The sequence below is a fragment of the Macrobrachium rosenbergii genome, chromosome 25 (genome assembly GCF_040412425.1).
Source record: "Macrobrachium rosenbergii isolate ZJJX-2024 chromosome 25, ASM4041242v1, whole genome shotgun sequence".
NCBI lineage: Eukaryota > Metazoa > Arthropoda > Malacostraca > Decapoda > Palaemonidae > Macrobrachium > Macrobrachium rosenbergii.
Window position 1 is genome coordinate 40,632,927 of NC_089765.1, and position 15,756 is coordinate 40,648,682.

Consider the following 15,756-nt stretch of genomic DNA (forward strand, 5'->3'; position numbering starts at 1 on the left):
TATGATAATAGAATAGATGAACTTTATAAGCCACACAGAAAGGTTTTTGTTATTATGCCTAGAGGCTTAGTAGATAAATGGAAACAGCAAGTTTTTTTTATAATTTTTAGAATTTTGATGTACAAAACATACTTCTTGACTTGATAGCTTATATTGAGAAAGTAGGCTTTAAATGTTGTAGCTCTGGTTCATGATTTAGGACCAAACAATTTAGGAATCTGGAGAAAATTTGGATGGATCCCATGCAGGGTCAAGTTTCTTTTTAAAATCCTTTTGCAGATTAGAGTGTATTTAAATTTGCTGATGTGCCTCACATGATTAAGCTAATAAGAAATAATTTTTTGTTTTGGAGCATGGATTTTGCACAGAGAAAGATTTTATTTCATCTGCTTCTATAAAAGAAATGTTGGATAAAAGAGCAAATGAATACACTTTGACACCAAAACCAACTCAAAATCACCTTAATGTGTCAGGAACTGAAAGGCAACGTGTCAAGTATGCGGCTCAGTTAGTGTCCAAAACTTGTTCCAATACTGTACAGTTTCTAGGAGAAAAAGGTTTAATTTCATCCCAAAACTGGTCGGTGACAGCTGATTTCATAGATTTAGCAAAGGACTTGTTTGATTTTATGAATTCCAGTGGAATGTATAGATATGTAAAATCAAGAAATGCCTATGGTGTGGATATATACTACCAGAAAGAAATTTTGGGTAGCATGGTATACATGATGAGAATATGAGAGTGAAAGGTTGTGCAAGTCGTTTAAGCTTTCAGAAAGGAATTATTCTTCCTAGCAAATCTTTGATTGGACTGTTTGATACATTAAGCTCTGTATGTAGTCTAGATTATATAATTACTTGGAGGATCAAGACTGCTTGGAACATTTTTATTTATCAATTAGGCAGATGCATGGTCTTCGTGAGTACCCCAATACTTTGAGTTTCAAGTCTCCACTCAGATCCTTTTTAATAGGAGCCTGTCCACACTAGTGGGCATGCCCGTCGGGCACTTCCAGCTGTTTATATTTTCTCTCGCTTCTGAAGCAGTGTTACCAGACAATCGCATCGTTCTGTCTCCATAGTCGGTCGGTCAGTAAAGCTCGTTGTGTAGGCAAGAGAAGACGGTAGTCTCATCATGGTTTGCTCGCTTATTTACTGTCACCTACTCACTTCCGTTCGTGGCCGCCATTCACCTTCCCACCTTGTATAGTGGAACGGGTTATGGGAACAGTGTTTGCCCATCGGGCAGTGCCCGCTAGTGTGGACAGGGCTCTAGTTATGAGACTAACTCATTCTTAGAAAATGAGGATTCTCTGCATATCTGGCAAAACGCTAATCAGGGATAAAGTGCCTTCGAATGATGATGAAAATGAACGAGAATTAATGGTAGGACTTCATAAACAGCATTATGTTAAAAAATATCGACACTGAAACTGAAAATAAGGATGCAGGGGTCAGTTTGGAATTTTCTAGTATAGACTGTTTTATGATGTCTCTGATGCACAAGTATGTTTAATGACTTTTGTCCGCTATCTAGCAGTTGTTGTTTATGTCAGTTGTACCAGTATGGAGTAGTATGTGATTGTATATACTGTATATGTATATAAATAATAAAGAAGCATGTCTTTCAGTTTCCATCCTATTATATAAAAGCAATTCCATTTTGTTTATGAGAAACATTACGTAATTGGAGTGGGTACATATCATTCTAGAGGGTGCTAATTAGATAGTAGCAGGCTGTTGTTTTCAGAGTCCTTGGGTGAGCTTCGATGTTACTGTAGGCAATCCCCATAAATTATCCTTATTCTGACGCCTATCCTATGCTACCATACTAACCAATCATTTTCCCATTTCCTTGCCCACTTTAAAGTATTATTATAGATCGGTGTCAGTGTAATCTGGTAAGTCTATATAATGTTATATTATGTTGGCTTTTACATACTTATTGGTGTTATTGTGAAACCTCTGGTTGCTGTCCAATAAGTGACAGCAAACTAACCACCCAGGGAAACATGTCCTGAAAAAAGGTATGATATGTCGCTAGCCTGTCCTACCACAAACTGATCAATTGTATCAATATAACCTCAGTACTCGCCATTGGTCTTTACTAGCCTATATAACATAGGCCTAAGTGCATTCTAACCTGAGGCCTAAGGAAATACCAGTCGTAAGTTTTAGGCCTAAGTAATGCTTGTCGGCCAAGCCATTATAGTACCTATGTCTGGTAATTGTGTTAATAAAGGATTCCTGGTGGCAAAGTGTTTTAGTCAACAAGACAACACTAGCACATGGCAGCAGCGTTTTGGTTAATTTTGTGTGTCGTCTATATCGACGTTTCCCGAACTTTTCATGCCTCAAAGGAGATTGTGAACCTCTCTGGAACATTTTGGCACGGGTAATTGGGAATATAAAGTTGAATCAAACTTATTAGTAGGCTATATGATATATCATTGGCCCTCCACTCTGCAGGCAGCCACGATGTGACGCCAATGTGGAGCAGTATTGCCAGTATTTGAAAGAACCAAAATAGGTGCAGTAGGTCTAAGCCGGCTGTCCACGGTGGGCTAGGCTATGGCAGTTGACGTTTTTCTATAGACCTTTACCTGCTGAATAAGAATTTGAGGTAATATTTTGGTGGTCAAATGTAATTAAGCTGTAAATTACCTTAGAACTGTAGCCGATAGTAAAGAGGACCCTTTGGGAATTGGGGTTTTGGGTGTGGTAAAACCCTTTCGAGAATAGCTAACAGCAAAGGGGAACCGTTGGGAATTCGGGGTTTTGGGTGTGGTAAATAACTTTGGAAAAGGTTTGGGTACCTTATTGTTGTATTTCCTGTTACGTATATCATTTGGAACACAGAAAACAAGCATAAAAAGAAGGGTGAATAATTGGATAGCAGGAGCCGTTCCAAAGGCACTTTTCATTCATTACTATTACTGCTGCTTCTAAGCCTGAACACGCATGCGCTAGCTTTCAGTTCACCAGTCAGCAGCAGCTGCTGGTTTTCTGCGCTTAGCGAGAGACTGGCAATTGACATTTTCCTGTGTTATTTTACTTGCTGAACAAGAATTTAAAGTAATTACCTCTTCCCAGAACATGCAAGCTTGTCAGGAATCTTAAAAAGTGCAGATAAGGCGCGCAGCACTGCTCTGCCACAGCAACCTATAGAGGCCACCCACGTTGAAGCGGAAATGATAATGTTTTGTTTCCCATTTACGAAAGCTTCGAATAGTGTGCAGTGGAGTTAGTCTACGGCAATTGACGTTTTTCTATGTTATTTTACTTGCTTTACAAGAGTTAAGGTAATATTTTGCCGGTCAGCTGCTGCTAAACTGGTATTTACCCATGAGCTGTGTGCGACCCACTGGTACAGACATGCAGTTTTCAAGGGTCAGTTACATTTTAGTTACAGCCGGCCGCCAAAATATTATTTTAAATTCTTGTTCAGCAGGTAAAATAGTATAGTAAAACGTCAATTGCCATAGGCTAGCTCACCGTGGACAGCCGGCTTAGAATTACCCAAAAATATTTCCAGACCAGTAACATCTGCCAGCAAAGTTCCGAGAATTTTTCCCAAAGTGCAAGTGAATTCAAACGGCTAGGCTAAGAGTTTTCAATCAAAATCACACCCAATATCCACCCATCCACAAAGTAAGGATGGCTACATACCAAATTCCAGCACCCTCAAGGGAGATGTCATAAAACATTGGAAAGAATTTGAGAACTGGGACTACTCTCTCATAGCAACTAACCTAAGAGCTAAGATGAGAAATGCCAATGGGGAGGAAGACGGGGAAGGGATGGAAATAGTTGCTGCAACATTATGTACAGTTATGGGAGCTGAATGCTAGAAAGTTATGAACTCCCTTCCAACCTTGACCTCGGAGGACAAGAAGAAACGAGCAAGGATAGTTGAAGAATTACACCTACACTTTGTACCCCAACATAGTGTACTTTACAGAAGGTTTGTCTTTAACTCTGCTAATTAATCAGAAAAGTAGTGAAAGTATTGATGAGTACTACGTACTACACTTATGTCAATTGGCCGATAAATGCGAGTTTGGTGACCTCAGGACATCTCGTATTAGAGACAGAATAGTCATTGGTACTTCAGACGAAGCAGGAAAAGAAAGATTACTTTGTGAACGACTGGTTCCAGATTTAGAAAAAGTGCAAAGTCTCCGAGCTGTTGAAATATCTCAAACGCACAAACAGATGATCACGGGAAAATCTAAAGCTAACTCAGTTGACTATACAGCAAAGCATAAGGGTACTACTAGAGCTACAATCAACAGGGAAGAAACCATTCATCAAGAAAATCAGAAGTGATAAGGCACAGGAGTCTATGAAACAGAAGCAACCGAGGAGAAGTAGACCAACACCAACCAGTCCATGGAAATGCAAGTGGTGTGTTAGAGAGGACGTGCACTAGAAGAGAGATTGTCCCGCCAAAGATGCAAGATGCCAAAACTGTAGTAAAATAGGACATTACGCAACTGTATGCTGAGCAAGAAGGTTGGTGCATGAAGTTAGCGACGAGGACTGCGATGCATCTACAGAAGGATGCTACATGTTAGGAGAAGTCAAGGTGGATGATGAAAACTTCTGGCCAGCAGACATTCGAGTGAACAATGAAAAGACGGCGTTTAAAGTCGAGAGTGGATCGAAAGCTACAGTCATCAATGAGAAGATGTCATGGTTCAGAGGAGTCAAGCTTCACCCTCGACGTGTAAATTTGTAGAACCAGGTGTCGTGAAATTATCTCACTTATTCAAAGGTAAAATTCCAAATGCAGAACTCAGAATAGGAATTAAAACCCTTGTTGAGAATGTGTTTGTCATGTCGAAACAGCCCCACATCTTCTCTCCAAGAAGGCAGTAGAGAAATTAGAACTGTTAACATCTGGACTCGAAGTTTACGACGTTGGAAACGCGCCTAATTTTCAAGAGGATTTTCCAAAACTTTTCAAAGGCGTAGGTTTGATGAAAACAAAGTACAAGATAGCTTTGCGTGATGATGCAGCACCCTTTTGCCTGTATACACCCAGAAGAGTCCCTTACCCGCTATTCCCAAAAGTAAAGAAGAAACTAGAAACGATGGTCCAGCAGAAAGTCATAACGGCTGTAGTCAAGCCAACTGAGTGGTGCTAAGGAATGCTTAACGCAGTGAACTGTAATGGGGATGTGAGAATTTGTGTGGATATGATGCCATTGAACAAAGTGGTTAAAAGGGAAATACACCTGATGGCCAGTGTCGATGAAAACCTCATCAAGCTACAAGGGAGCAAAGTGTTTACAAAATTGGACGCTAATTCTGGATTCTGGCAGATACCACTCGATGAAGAATCAAAACTCTTGACGACATTCGTAACCCCATTTGGACGGTACTGTTGCAATCATCTTCCCTTCGGGATTAGCCCAGCACCTGAAATCTTCCAGTGGACAATGTCAATTATTCTAGAGGGACTGGAAGTAGTATGTCATATGGATGACATTCTCATCCATGGCCCTTCACAGGATAGCCATGACAAGCTTGTCCGAAAGGTTCTGCAGCAACTGCAGGCTGCGGGAGTTACGTTAAGGAAGTGTTAATCCTCTGAGGAGCAGATTAAATTCTTAGGACACATTATCTCCGACGATGGAATACAGGCTGACCCAGAAAAAACAAAGGCTATCAAAGAATTTCCAAGACGGACTAATGTTACTGAATTGCAACGGTTTAACGGTATGGTAAACCAACTAGCTAAGTTTTTACCAGACCTCACCAGTATCAGTGAGCTGCTGAGGCAACTCCTAAAGAAGAGTCACCACTGGTTCTGGGACCAGCCCCAAGAAGCAGCTTTCCAGGCAATAAAAAACAAGCTGGTGTCTACAGATGTACTAGCGCACTATGATCCCAATGAGGAGCACAATTGCTGCTGATGCCTGCTGTGATGGATAAGGAGCTGTTCTTCTACAACTTGATGATTCTGGTAATCAACAACTGATTACCTATGCATCAAGAGCACAAAGCAAGATCGAGCAGAAATACGCAGTTATTGAAAAAGGAGCTTTAGCAGCCACCTGGGCCTGTGAGAAGTTTAAGGATTATGCATTAGGTACAACCTTCAGTCTAGAGACAGACCACAGACCGTTAGATCCATTACTCTCAGGTACAGACCTATCAAAGCTTCTACGTAGAATACTCCGTTTTTGTGTGCGACTCATAAGATATTTCTGGAAGTAACATGTCCAAGGAGTATATCAAAATACAGCCAGCGCTTTATCCCGCGCTCCAACGAGTCTCCCGACAACAGAAGATCTTCAGTTGATCGAAGAAGTAGAAGAATATCAAGAAACAAATTTGAAGTTTATCCCAGCTACAGAGCAATGACTAAAAGAAGTTAGGGTAGCTCAAGAGGCCGATGCTATTTGCAAACAAGTAGTCACTTATTGCTGTTACGGATGGCTTGTGGTTATGCCTTCTCAACCACTCTTGAAACCATACTGGGAGAAGAAACAGCATCTTGCAGTAAATCAAGGACTTTTAATATTCAGCACCTGTATAATTATTCCAGGATCTCTTCAGTTGGAAGTATATATTGTACTGAATGCGTTACATGAGGGTCATCTAGGTATCACCATTTTCCAAGGATGTGCAAGTTACTCAGTTTGGTGGCTTTTCATTATGAAACAAATCGAAATGATGGTTAACATGTGCCAAGCTGAGATCAGAGCCAAAGGAACTTCTTATGGCTATGTCCTTTCCAGCGAAACTACCATGGAGCAGGATTGGTACTGATTTGTTTGAACTTGAAGGAAACTTATGTCATAGCAGTAGGACTACACCAGCAGATGGTTCGAATTCAAAGAATTGAAAACTACGTCTTCAGGAGCAGTTATCAGAGCTTTGTCCAAGATATTTTCAACTCATGGAATTCCTGATACAGTCATTTCCGACAATGGTCCTCTGTACGCCAGCCACAAATTTCAAGAATTCGCTAAGGATTGGGGATTTGCTCAAGTGATGTCATCGCCTCTTCATCCACAAGCAGATGGTGAAGCGGAGAGAGCTGTACAGATGGCCAAAAATATTCTTGAGAAGAATGCAAACCCTTATCTTTGACTAAAGTAAACCCCCTGTATTCGCGTTCTCTCAATTCGTGGACTCGCCTATTCGCAGATTTCTCTACGGAACATATATACACATTGTTCACGGAAAATTCACCCATTCGCGGTATTTTTCACTGAGAAATATTCAATAATTACTGTATTTTCTTATCTTCATGACTAAATGCACTTTTTGTGATAAAACTGTTAAAATACTCAGGTATAAGCATTTTTAGGCTTTTTGTTTTTTTTTTGCATCTGAACTATCAAAGTGTTTTTAGAGGTGTTTTAGGTATTCTCGGGGGGTGTGGTACGTAAGCCCCATGAATACCAGGGGTTTACTGTACTTGTATATCGTTCAGCGCCTCTCAAAAATGGCTTTATGCCCAGCGAACTCCTGATGAGTAGAAAAATAAATAAGAAACTACCTGTCCACCCAGACTTTCTACATCCAAGGGACATCGATAAGGAAGAACTGTGGAGAAAAGAGGAGAGATACAGAGACCAGTATTTAGCAAACTACAACAATCATCACCAAATACAGAACCTTCCTGCTCTACAAAGAAGGTGATAAAATGTATATACTTGACCAAGAGAAATATGGTGAAATAAAAGAAAGACTAACAAGCCCAAGGTCATATAAAGTAGTTACAGATGCTGGATCAACTATAAGGAGAAATAGACATTCTCTCATATACACGGAAGAAAACGCTGACACTCAAATAGACCAACAGTGAAAAGACTTAAACCTGCAAACCAGTAACTCAACATCAACTACGTTGAAAGACCAGAGTACCAGGACTCTCAGTAACAATAATCATAATGAAGTGAGGAAATCTGCTAGGGTGCCTAAATCAAACAAGCTCCCTGATATACTGTATTATTGATTACTGTTGTATTTGGTTATTGTTGCACAGTATGTGGTATTCATTGGTCAGAGCATTTGGTCACTCATGCAAAGACCCAGTTCTTTGAAATGTTATGTAGGATTCCTATTGGTGTTCTTAGAAAGCATTTGAAAGCTTGTCTTGCAGTTGTCCACAAGCTTGAGGGGTGGGTGTTGTATGATGTCTCTGATGCACAACTATATTGTTATGAATTATGTCTGCTATTGTTGTTTTTTTGATAGCGTAGTCACTGTTTCATCCTCAAGGAGTTACCTTCCATGGTCTACCAGAGCTCCATGGTGACCAAACTAATATCAAAGAATTCCCTTCTAGTTGGTCTTTTGGCCAGGTATTGTGTTGTAATGATTAACATTATAACACACGATGGAGTATATAATGGACTCAAAGATAAGGGGGCACTTTCCCTTATCTTTAGCGAAGCTGAACCCAGTTTTTTCAACATCAAAAGAACCTGCAAGAAAGAGAAGTGACTATTGCGCATGCGCATCCGTCTTCTTGTTTACAACCGGGCCATTAAAAGACCAAGGAGCCATAACTCTCTGTTTGGTCTTAACCGAACGGTTCACGTCGTTACCAGTGCTTCAAAAAAATTCAACTTTTTTCTCCATTTTAGTATTGAGGATTATGTAAACATCAAAAATAGCAAGATAAGTGCTCAATATTAACTAACAGTTAAAAGTTTTAGTTTTAAACTTCTGGAATTTATATAATTTGTGTGTTAAAACTGGAACCCGGCTCGTTGATCGCTAGCCTACTTAGTTTCATAAAACGTTGATTGCTACCTAGTTTCATAAAACGAAAATTGTTTTAAATTCTAGCTAAATGTTTTAACTAAAAGAAATGTTCCACAACTTATTATTAATATGGAAAATCCTTTCAGTGCAAGCGCAGTGGTAGTAGAGGAGGTGGCTGTTCAGACTGCCGATTCTCCTAGGCCAAGGTCCCTGACATACTCCCCAGCACCTGGGAGGAGTCAAGCTGGCAGCCTAAAGGGAGGTCGGTGGGGTCTGCCTCCGAGCAGTTGCCCTCTCGGTTGTTTGTTGATGAATCCCAGACTGCAACCAAAGGCTGTTGGAAAGGCTTTCAAGTGAGTGCTCATTGTATGTCCTCCAGCTCCGAAGATTTTAGTCCCAGACACGCACGGCGCTATACAGACAAGTCACACCCGCTGAAAAGGCTTGCAGTGGAGTTTGAGATTTCTTCCCCTGTTCCTTGTAATTCAGTGCGCCCATCATGTAGTCATTGGGATACTCCGGAACAATTCTCTTCTGCTTCTTCTGACGATGGTCGTAAATTGCCGAAGCGCCTTGTGGTGCAGAGACATTCCAGCAACGAGCGTTGAAGCGCGGAAACTCCCATTTGCGGTTGAGCGCCCACTGGCACCTGTTCACCATCAGGTTTCGTCACTGGCTCCCATCCCTACAGCGCCCCCCCGAATGCCCATTGGCGCCCACTCCTCCACTGCTTCTTAGTAGTGTCATCTCAGACATTGTTCCTCCTTCAGTTGACCCGATTCAGAGCAAACTGGATAATATTCTCAGTTTGCTTCAGCAGGCTCCTCCTACAGCTCAGACGACAGTGGACTTATCGCTTTCTCCTCTCTTCTGAGGAAGAGGTTGTTCCAGATCAAGATGCTCCTTCGTCAGCGTACTCTGCGCTGTTGAGATTCCTGCTAGCGACTTATCCAAGCTTCTTTTCGCCAGCTACTCCCTCCATTCCTGCTTTGACTTTCTTTATGGAAGCCTCCTCAGTCGTTTCTTCGAAATTACCAAAATTGGTTCTTTCCTCTTCAGCAAAGAAGGCATTGGAAGAAGTGGAAGGGTGGTTTTCTGAGAAGAGGAACAAGGCAAAGCAGTTTTTTGTTTCCCGCCTTCCAAGTTGTCCAGATTGAGCTACAGGTTTTATGTAACTGGAGAAGCTCCTTCCCTGGGAGTCTGTGCCTCCTCTCAGGGATACTTCTCCAGCCTTATCAATTTGGCTAGAAGATCAGCATTCTCCTTAGCCAAAATTATGTTTTTGGCCTCGGAACTTGCGCACCTTCTCAAGAATATTTTTAAGGTGTTCGAAATGAGGAGCTTCCCAGACTGGGCAGTGGGCGCTCTGGCACGCAAGCTTAGAGAGTGCTCCTTGTTACCTCAAGAAATCTCTTCAGATCTCTTAGGAGTACTTTCACAATAGTACACAGGAGTTAGCTATTATCCAAGAATGCATTGACATTCTTTTTAAGGTCCGTGATGTCGAAATCACATTCAGGGGTTCAGGGCAATTTACTGCTCTTATGTAAGGTCAAGGCTTATGAAATAAGAGTGGTGGCTACGTCCTTGGCATTCAGACGTAATCTGTCTCTCTCTTCAGTCTTGCAATCAACATATTGGAGATGCAAGTCAGTGTTCGCTATGTTCTACCTACAGGACATTGGAACGATGTATGAAAAATGCAGTACTCTAGGTCCGTTCTTCGCAGCTGGCATGCATGGTATTGGGGAATGAAGGATACAAGGAATGCCTTCTTTCCTGTCTGCTCTCCTTGAATAAGGGTATGTAATTGCACTCCTTGGGAAGTCTGGTGAGCACTGGGTTGTGAGTGTCACGAATCTGTGTTTTTTTATAGTTTTGTTTAAAATTTTGTGGTGATGTAGGTTAAGATTTTATCTGGTCATTTTTCTGTTGTACTGTGCCCAGGGCAAGGGCATATACACATATTTATCTATGTATTTTTTGGATTGTAAGCTTCGGCAACCTGCAATAGACTCCTACGTTACAAAGCACCCACTTAAGTAGAGCCAACTCTTGGCTCTTCTGCCACGCTGCTACAGGTCGAGAGGAGCTTCAACCAGAGGCGGTACCCGTCTGCCATTGCTCCCTCGCCAGGTAAGGTTGCGATAAGCATTTCATGGTGCTAGCTAATTTTCTGTTCTAAATTCTTCTCCATATCAAGTTTTTTTGGGTAGTATATGGTGAGTCATCCCACTGCCTTTCAATGTGGGATTCATCTGTGTAATTATTTGGTAAGTTACATATATAAAAAAAGGGATTTTGACAAAGGAAAAATCTATTTCTGAGGAAGGTCCTGTGTCACCCGGTGAAATTCCATTACAGAACGAATTTCTAGGTATAAAATGCTAGATATACCAGAGAAAAAAGAGCTTTCAGGAAAGCTGGGGTTACTACCCCCAGTTCGAGCGTCTTCTCCAGGGAAGACGTCGGTATAACGAAGGGTGAGTGAAAGATCACTACCACGGAGACTTACTCGAAAGATCTCTCCCTATCAAAACCCCCGGAATAGAGCGGTGAGCCGTTACAGCCCCTACGCCCAACACCCGCCAGGCTGGCGACACCAGCGCCACCTACCTCATTCCATGCTAGCACTAACCCCAGACTTGGCATGTGCAAGAAAGGGGGGGGGAGCAATAGGTGAGTCAGGGAGGGTCACCGGGTGACACGGGACCTTCCTCAGAAATAGATTTTTCCTTTGTCAAAATCCCTTTTCTGAGTCCAGTCCCGTGTCAGCCGGTGAAATAGTGACAGAGAATCATGCCAAGGCTGCAAACTACGAGGAAACAAGGTAATCTGAAGAAAAAACATAAATTACGAAAGCAGTTTTAATGAGGGAATCTCTTACATGTGTGAAGAACACTAAACCTAAGGCACATCAAAGACTTAAAATTACGAAAGAGTGGGGGAAGTCCCCGGCACGACGGGGAAGGGGCCCCCAAAAATACTTAATACTACTAAAGCATAATGTCATACGAAAATTGCATAGGTTCAATGGCACATATAATCTTAATTGGTATACACAATCTTAAAGCTACACACGTAAACTTAAGCTAAACACGTAAGAGATCAAATCAAATGGTAAATAAAATATACAGTGCATATACACATATCTGGGGTACATGGAGCAAAATAAAAACCGCCCAGTACCCCACAAGAAAATACAATCGTAACATGTCAGATTACAGTTTCCACTCAACAGAGACAAGATACATCAATATGAGGAGCAAGGCAGTGAGGCATGATCAACCAGGAGGATAAGCAGAGAAGTAAATGAGGCAGGCGGGCGGGGGAAAGGAGGATAAGGATATGATTGGTTAAGGTGGGGAGATGACACTTCCCACAGCTATGGTAGAAAATTTCAGGGCTTCGAGCGATTTTAAATAGTGGCGTTTAAACACTAGAGGTGATTTCCAACCCGTGTATTTAGATAGTTCTGAGAAATCCATATTATGAAAGTAATTAATGGAAGTAGCAACTGCTCGAATATCATGAACCTTAGGAACTGAATCTGGGTTGGCCTGTTTAATAAAATACAGAATTTGTTGTCTTATAGCATTCAGTGAAAGAGTACCACCTTTCTCCCTGATAAAAAGAGGACCCGACTTACTCTGTGGAGTTCTTAAAAGGTAAGATTTAAGTGTATAAACTGGACATAAAGACTGGTCTTGTGGAAGGGGCACCACCTTCCAAGGAGACCACCTGTCTTGTGGGTCTTCGTTTTTGGCTAAGAATCTAGGGTCAGGGGAAAGGAGGACCTCTCCGGATGGGAGGAAGTTCACAAAATTATCACCTCTAGTGAGAGCCGACAGCTCTGAGATTCTAGCACCTGAAGCCAAGCTAATCAGAAATAAGGTCTTCCTTAACAGATCCTGATAAGAGCATTGAAAGTTGTCTATCTCTGATGCTAACTTAAGGACGTCATTGAGAAACCACGTAACGGAATGTGGGCGTGATACGGGTCTCAGACGAGCGCATGCTCTGGGGATGGATGAAAAATAGGAATCTGTAAGGTCGATTTTAAAGCCGTATAGAAATACTTTCTTCAGGGCTGACTTGGCTGTGGTAATAGTGTCCGGAGCAAGGCCCTTCTCAAACAGTGACCTAAAGAAAGAGACTCCTAAATTAGTCGTCATGATTTTGGCTTCAGATGCTTTTAGGAAGGAGGCTAACTTTTTGACTGCTGAGTCATACTGTCTAAGAGTAGAATCTCTTTTATCTGATTCAAGAAACAGAGTGTTGACAGGGTCAATGTTTGCTCCTTTTTGGGCTGCGAATTTTATAAAGTCCATAAAACTAGGGCATTCTGAATTCTTGAGGAAGCTGACACAGTCTTGGTTTGTACTGTCTGGGTCAGTATGGGCTTGGGAATCCGAAGACTCCGCAATCCCAGTTCCTGAAGAAGAGGGAACCAATTGCTCTTCGGCCAATAGGGGGCTACTAGGGCTGGTTGACCTTTGAATGTCCTGAGTTTGTGTAATACTTTCAGCAGTAAATTTATTGGAGGGAACAGATAAATTTTCTCCCAATTGTTCCAATCTATTGTCATTGCGTCCGTGGCGCACGCCTGAGGGTCCAGGTTGGGGCCACATAACAGGGAGCTTGAAGTTGCTCTCCGTCGCAAACAGATCCACTTGGAGACCCGAACCCGGCAAATCCATTTGAAAGATTCCGCGTCCAGGGACCACTCCGTCTCCAACAAAGTAGCCCTGGACAGGGAATCCGCCACCACGTTCCGCACCCCGCTAGGTGGGTGGCTGACAGGTGCCAGCCGTGCTTGTTCGCCAGGGAGAAGATAGCAACCATTACTTGGTTTACTCGACCTGATTTGGAGCCGCCCCTGTTGATGCAATGAACTACCACTGCGCTGTCCAATACCAGCCTGATATGAATCCGGTTGGGGGGGGGCGGATTTTCTTTAAAGTTAGAAAGACCGCCATAGCTTCCAGGGTGTTTATATGGAACTGCTGAAACATTGTGGACCACGTTCCTTGTACTTTTTGTTTTGGAGAATATCCCCCCCAGCCACTTAGGGAAGCGTCTGTGTGGACAACTAGTGCCGGAGGGGGAAATTGAAGCGGAACTGACTTGGACAGGCCCCTGACTGTGGCCCAAGGCTGCAGTCTTGTTTTTAAGATTCGAGGAATAGAGGAGACCTTGTCTCTGAGCTTGACATTGGCTCGACTCCGCCACACTCTGTTTGTCTTTTAGTTTCGCTTTTAAGAGCAGGTCTGTCACTGAGGCAAATTGAAGGGACCCAAGGACCCTTTCTTGGGATTGGCGGGATGCCGATTGATTTTTGAGAAATTTCCTGGTGAGAGATGCTATCTCCTTCCTCTTGGGAGGCGGGAGAGATAACGTGTGAGACAGATCCCACTGGAGGCCCAGCCACTGAAACCGGGACTCCGGAGTCAGGCGGGACTTTTCTCTGTTCAGTTGAAAACCTAACGACTCCAGGAAGTTGATGACTATGGACGTAGCCTTCTGACACTCCAGAACTGTTGGTGCCCAAATTATCCAATCGTCTGAGGTACGCTGCTAGGGATATCCTCGGGACCGGAGTTGTTGAACTACCGTGTCCGCCAGCTTGGTGAATACCCTGGGCGCAATGTTTAGACCGAAGGGCATGACCCTGAACGAGTAGGCTTGATTCCCGAGTCTGAAACCGAGGAACTGAGAGAAGTTCAGCGCAATCGGGACGTGATAATAAGCGTCTGAAAGATCGATAGAGGTGGTGACGGCTCCACGCGAAGTAGAGTCCGTACCTGAGCTACTGTAAGCATGCGAAATTTGTCGCATTTTATGTAGAGATTTAGACGCGACAGATCCAGGATCACTCTTTGCTGATCTGAGTCTTTTTGGGAACTGTGAATAACCTGCCTTGAAACTTTAGGTGCCTTACTTTCTTTATTGCTTGTTTGTTGAGCAATTCTGCCACGTAATCCTGTAGGATTGATGAGGGTGGCTGGTAAAACCTGTTTGGAGGAGGAGGGTCCTTGATCCAGCTCCATCCTAGACCTTTGGACAATACTGTGTGCCCAAGGGCTGAAGGTCCATTGGTCCCTGAACCAATACAGGCGACCGCCTACCTGTGTTCTCTCAGTGGGAGGAAGCGGGTTTGTTCCCTCTACCACGTCCAGGTTTTCCTCTTGGGGTGGTGTTTGCCTTTCCTCTGTGAGGGGCCCTGCCTCTTCCCCCCCTTGCGATCCTGTTAAGGCCGTGAAAGAATCCATGGCCCTCATAGGTGGGGTTGTATGCTGGTGAAGCAACATACGAGGGCGCAGCAAGGGAATGAGCTGGTTGGACCAGCACATATTGTTGGGGGTGAGCTTTTGAGGTGGAGGGCTGTGCCACTGCCGAGACCGGGACGGCTTGAACTACCGCCTGATGGAGGGGCCTCTTATGCCTCCTAAAACGTTTGCCTCCTCTCGTCTGGGGGCCGCCAGATTCTGGGGTCTTGCGCTTGTAGGCAGAGATGCCCCAGCGAGAGCGCAGACTCTGGTTGGCCCTTGTAGCCTCAGTCATAACATTCGTAACCTCTTCTTCTGGGAAGAGGTTAGGCCCCAGATCGAGCTCTTTACGAGCTTGTTAGGCTCGTGACGGATAGTAGCATTGGCAAAGATAAACTTTCTGCATTCCAGTCTGACCATGATGAACTCAAAAGGTCAGACTGAAAGCCAGCCAGCAGGGACTTAGCCAAGACTTGGAAAATGGCTCGTCCGGCGCAGGAGACGGCAGTGGCTTCCGTGAGGCAGACGGAGTTCAGGGACCGGGCTAGCTTAGTCCGGGCATCAAACTCCGCCTTTAGCAAAGATTCCGGCAGCTTGGGGAGTTCCTCACTAAACTGTGAGGAAGCACAGAAGGGGTCCAACTTCCCGACCGTGAAAGTGGACGGAGCATCCATCCAGAACTCCACTTCCCGGGAACACCAGGAAGTGGGGTCTGTTTCCTCAGCTGCGGTAACGGATTACCTTCAAAGCACGCCGGG

General features: G+C 43.4%; 1 protein-coding gene across 3 annotated transcripts in view; it reads left to right on the forward strand.

The window, feature by feature from the left end:
- The window catches only part of LOC136852592 (WSCD family member AGAP003962-like), an 866,331-nt gene that overhangs the window by 809,972 nt on the left and 40,603 nt on the right, over nt 1-15,756 (forward strand). The gene's annotated exons all lie outside the window — the stretch shown is intronic.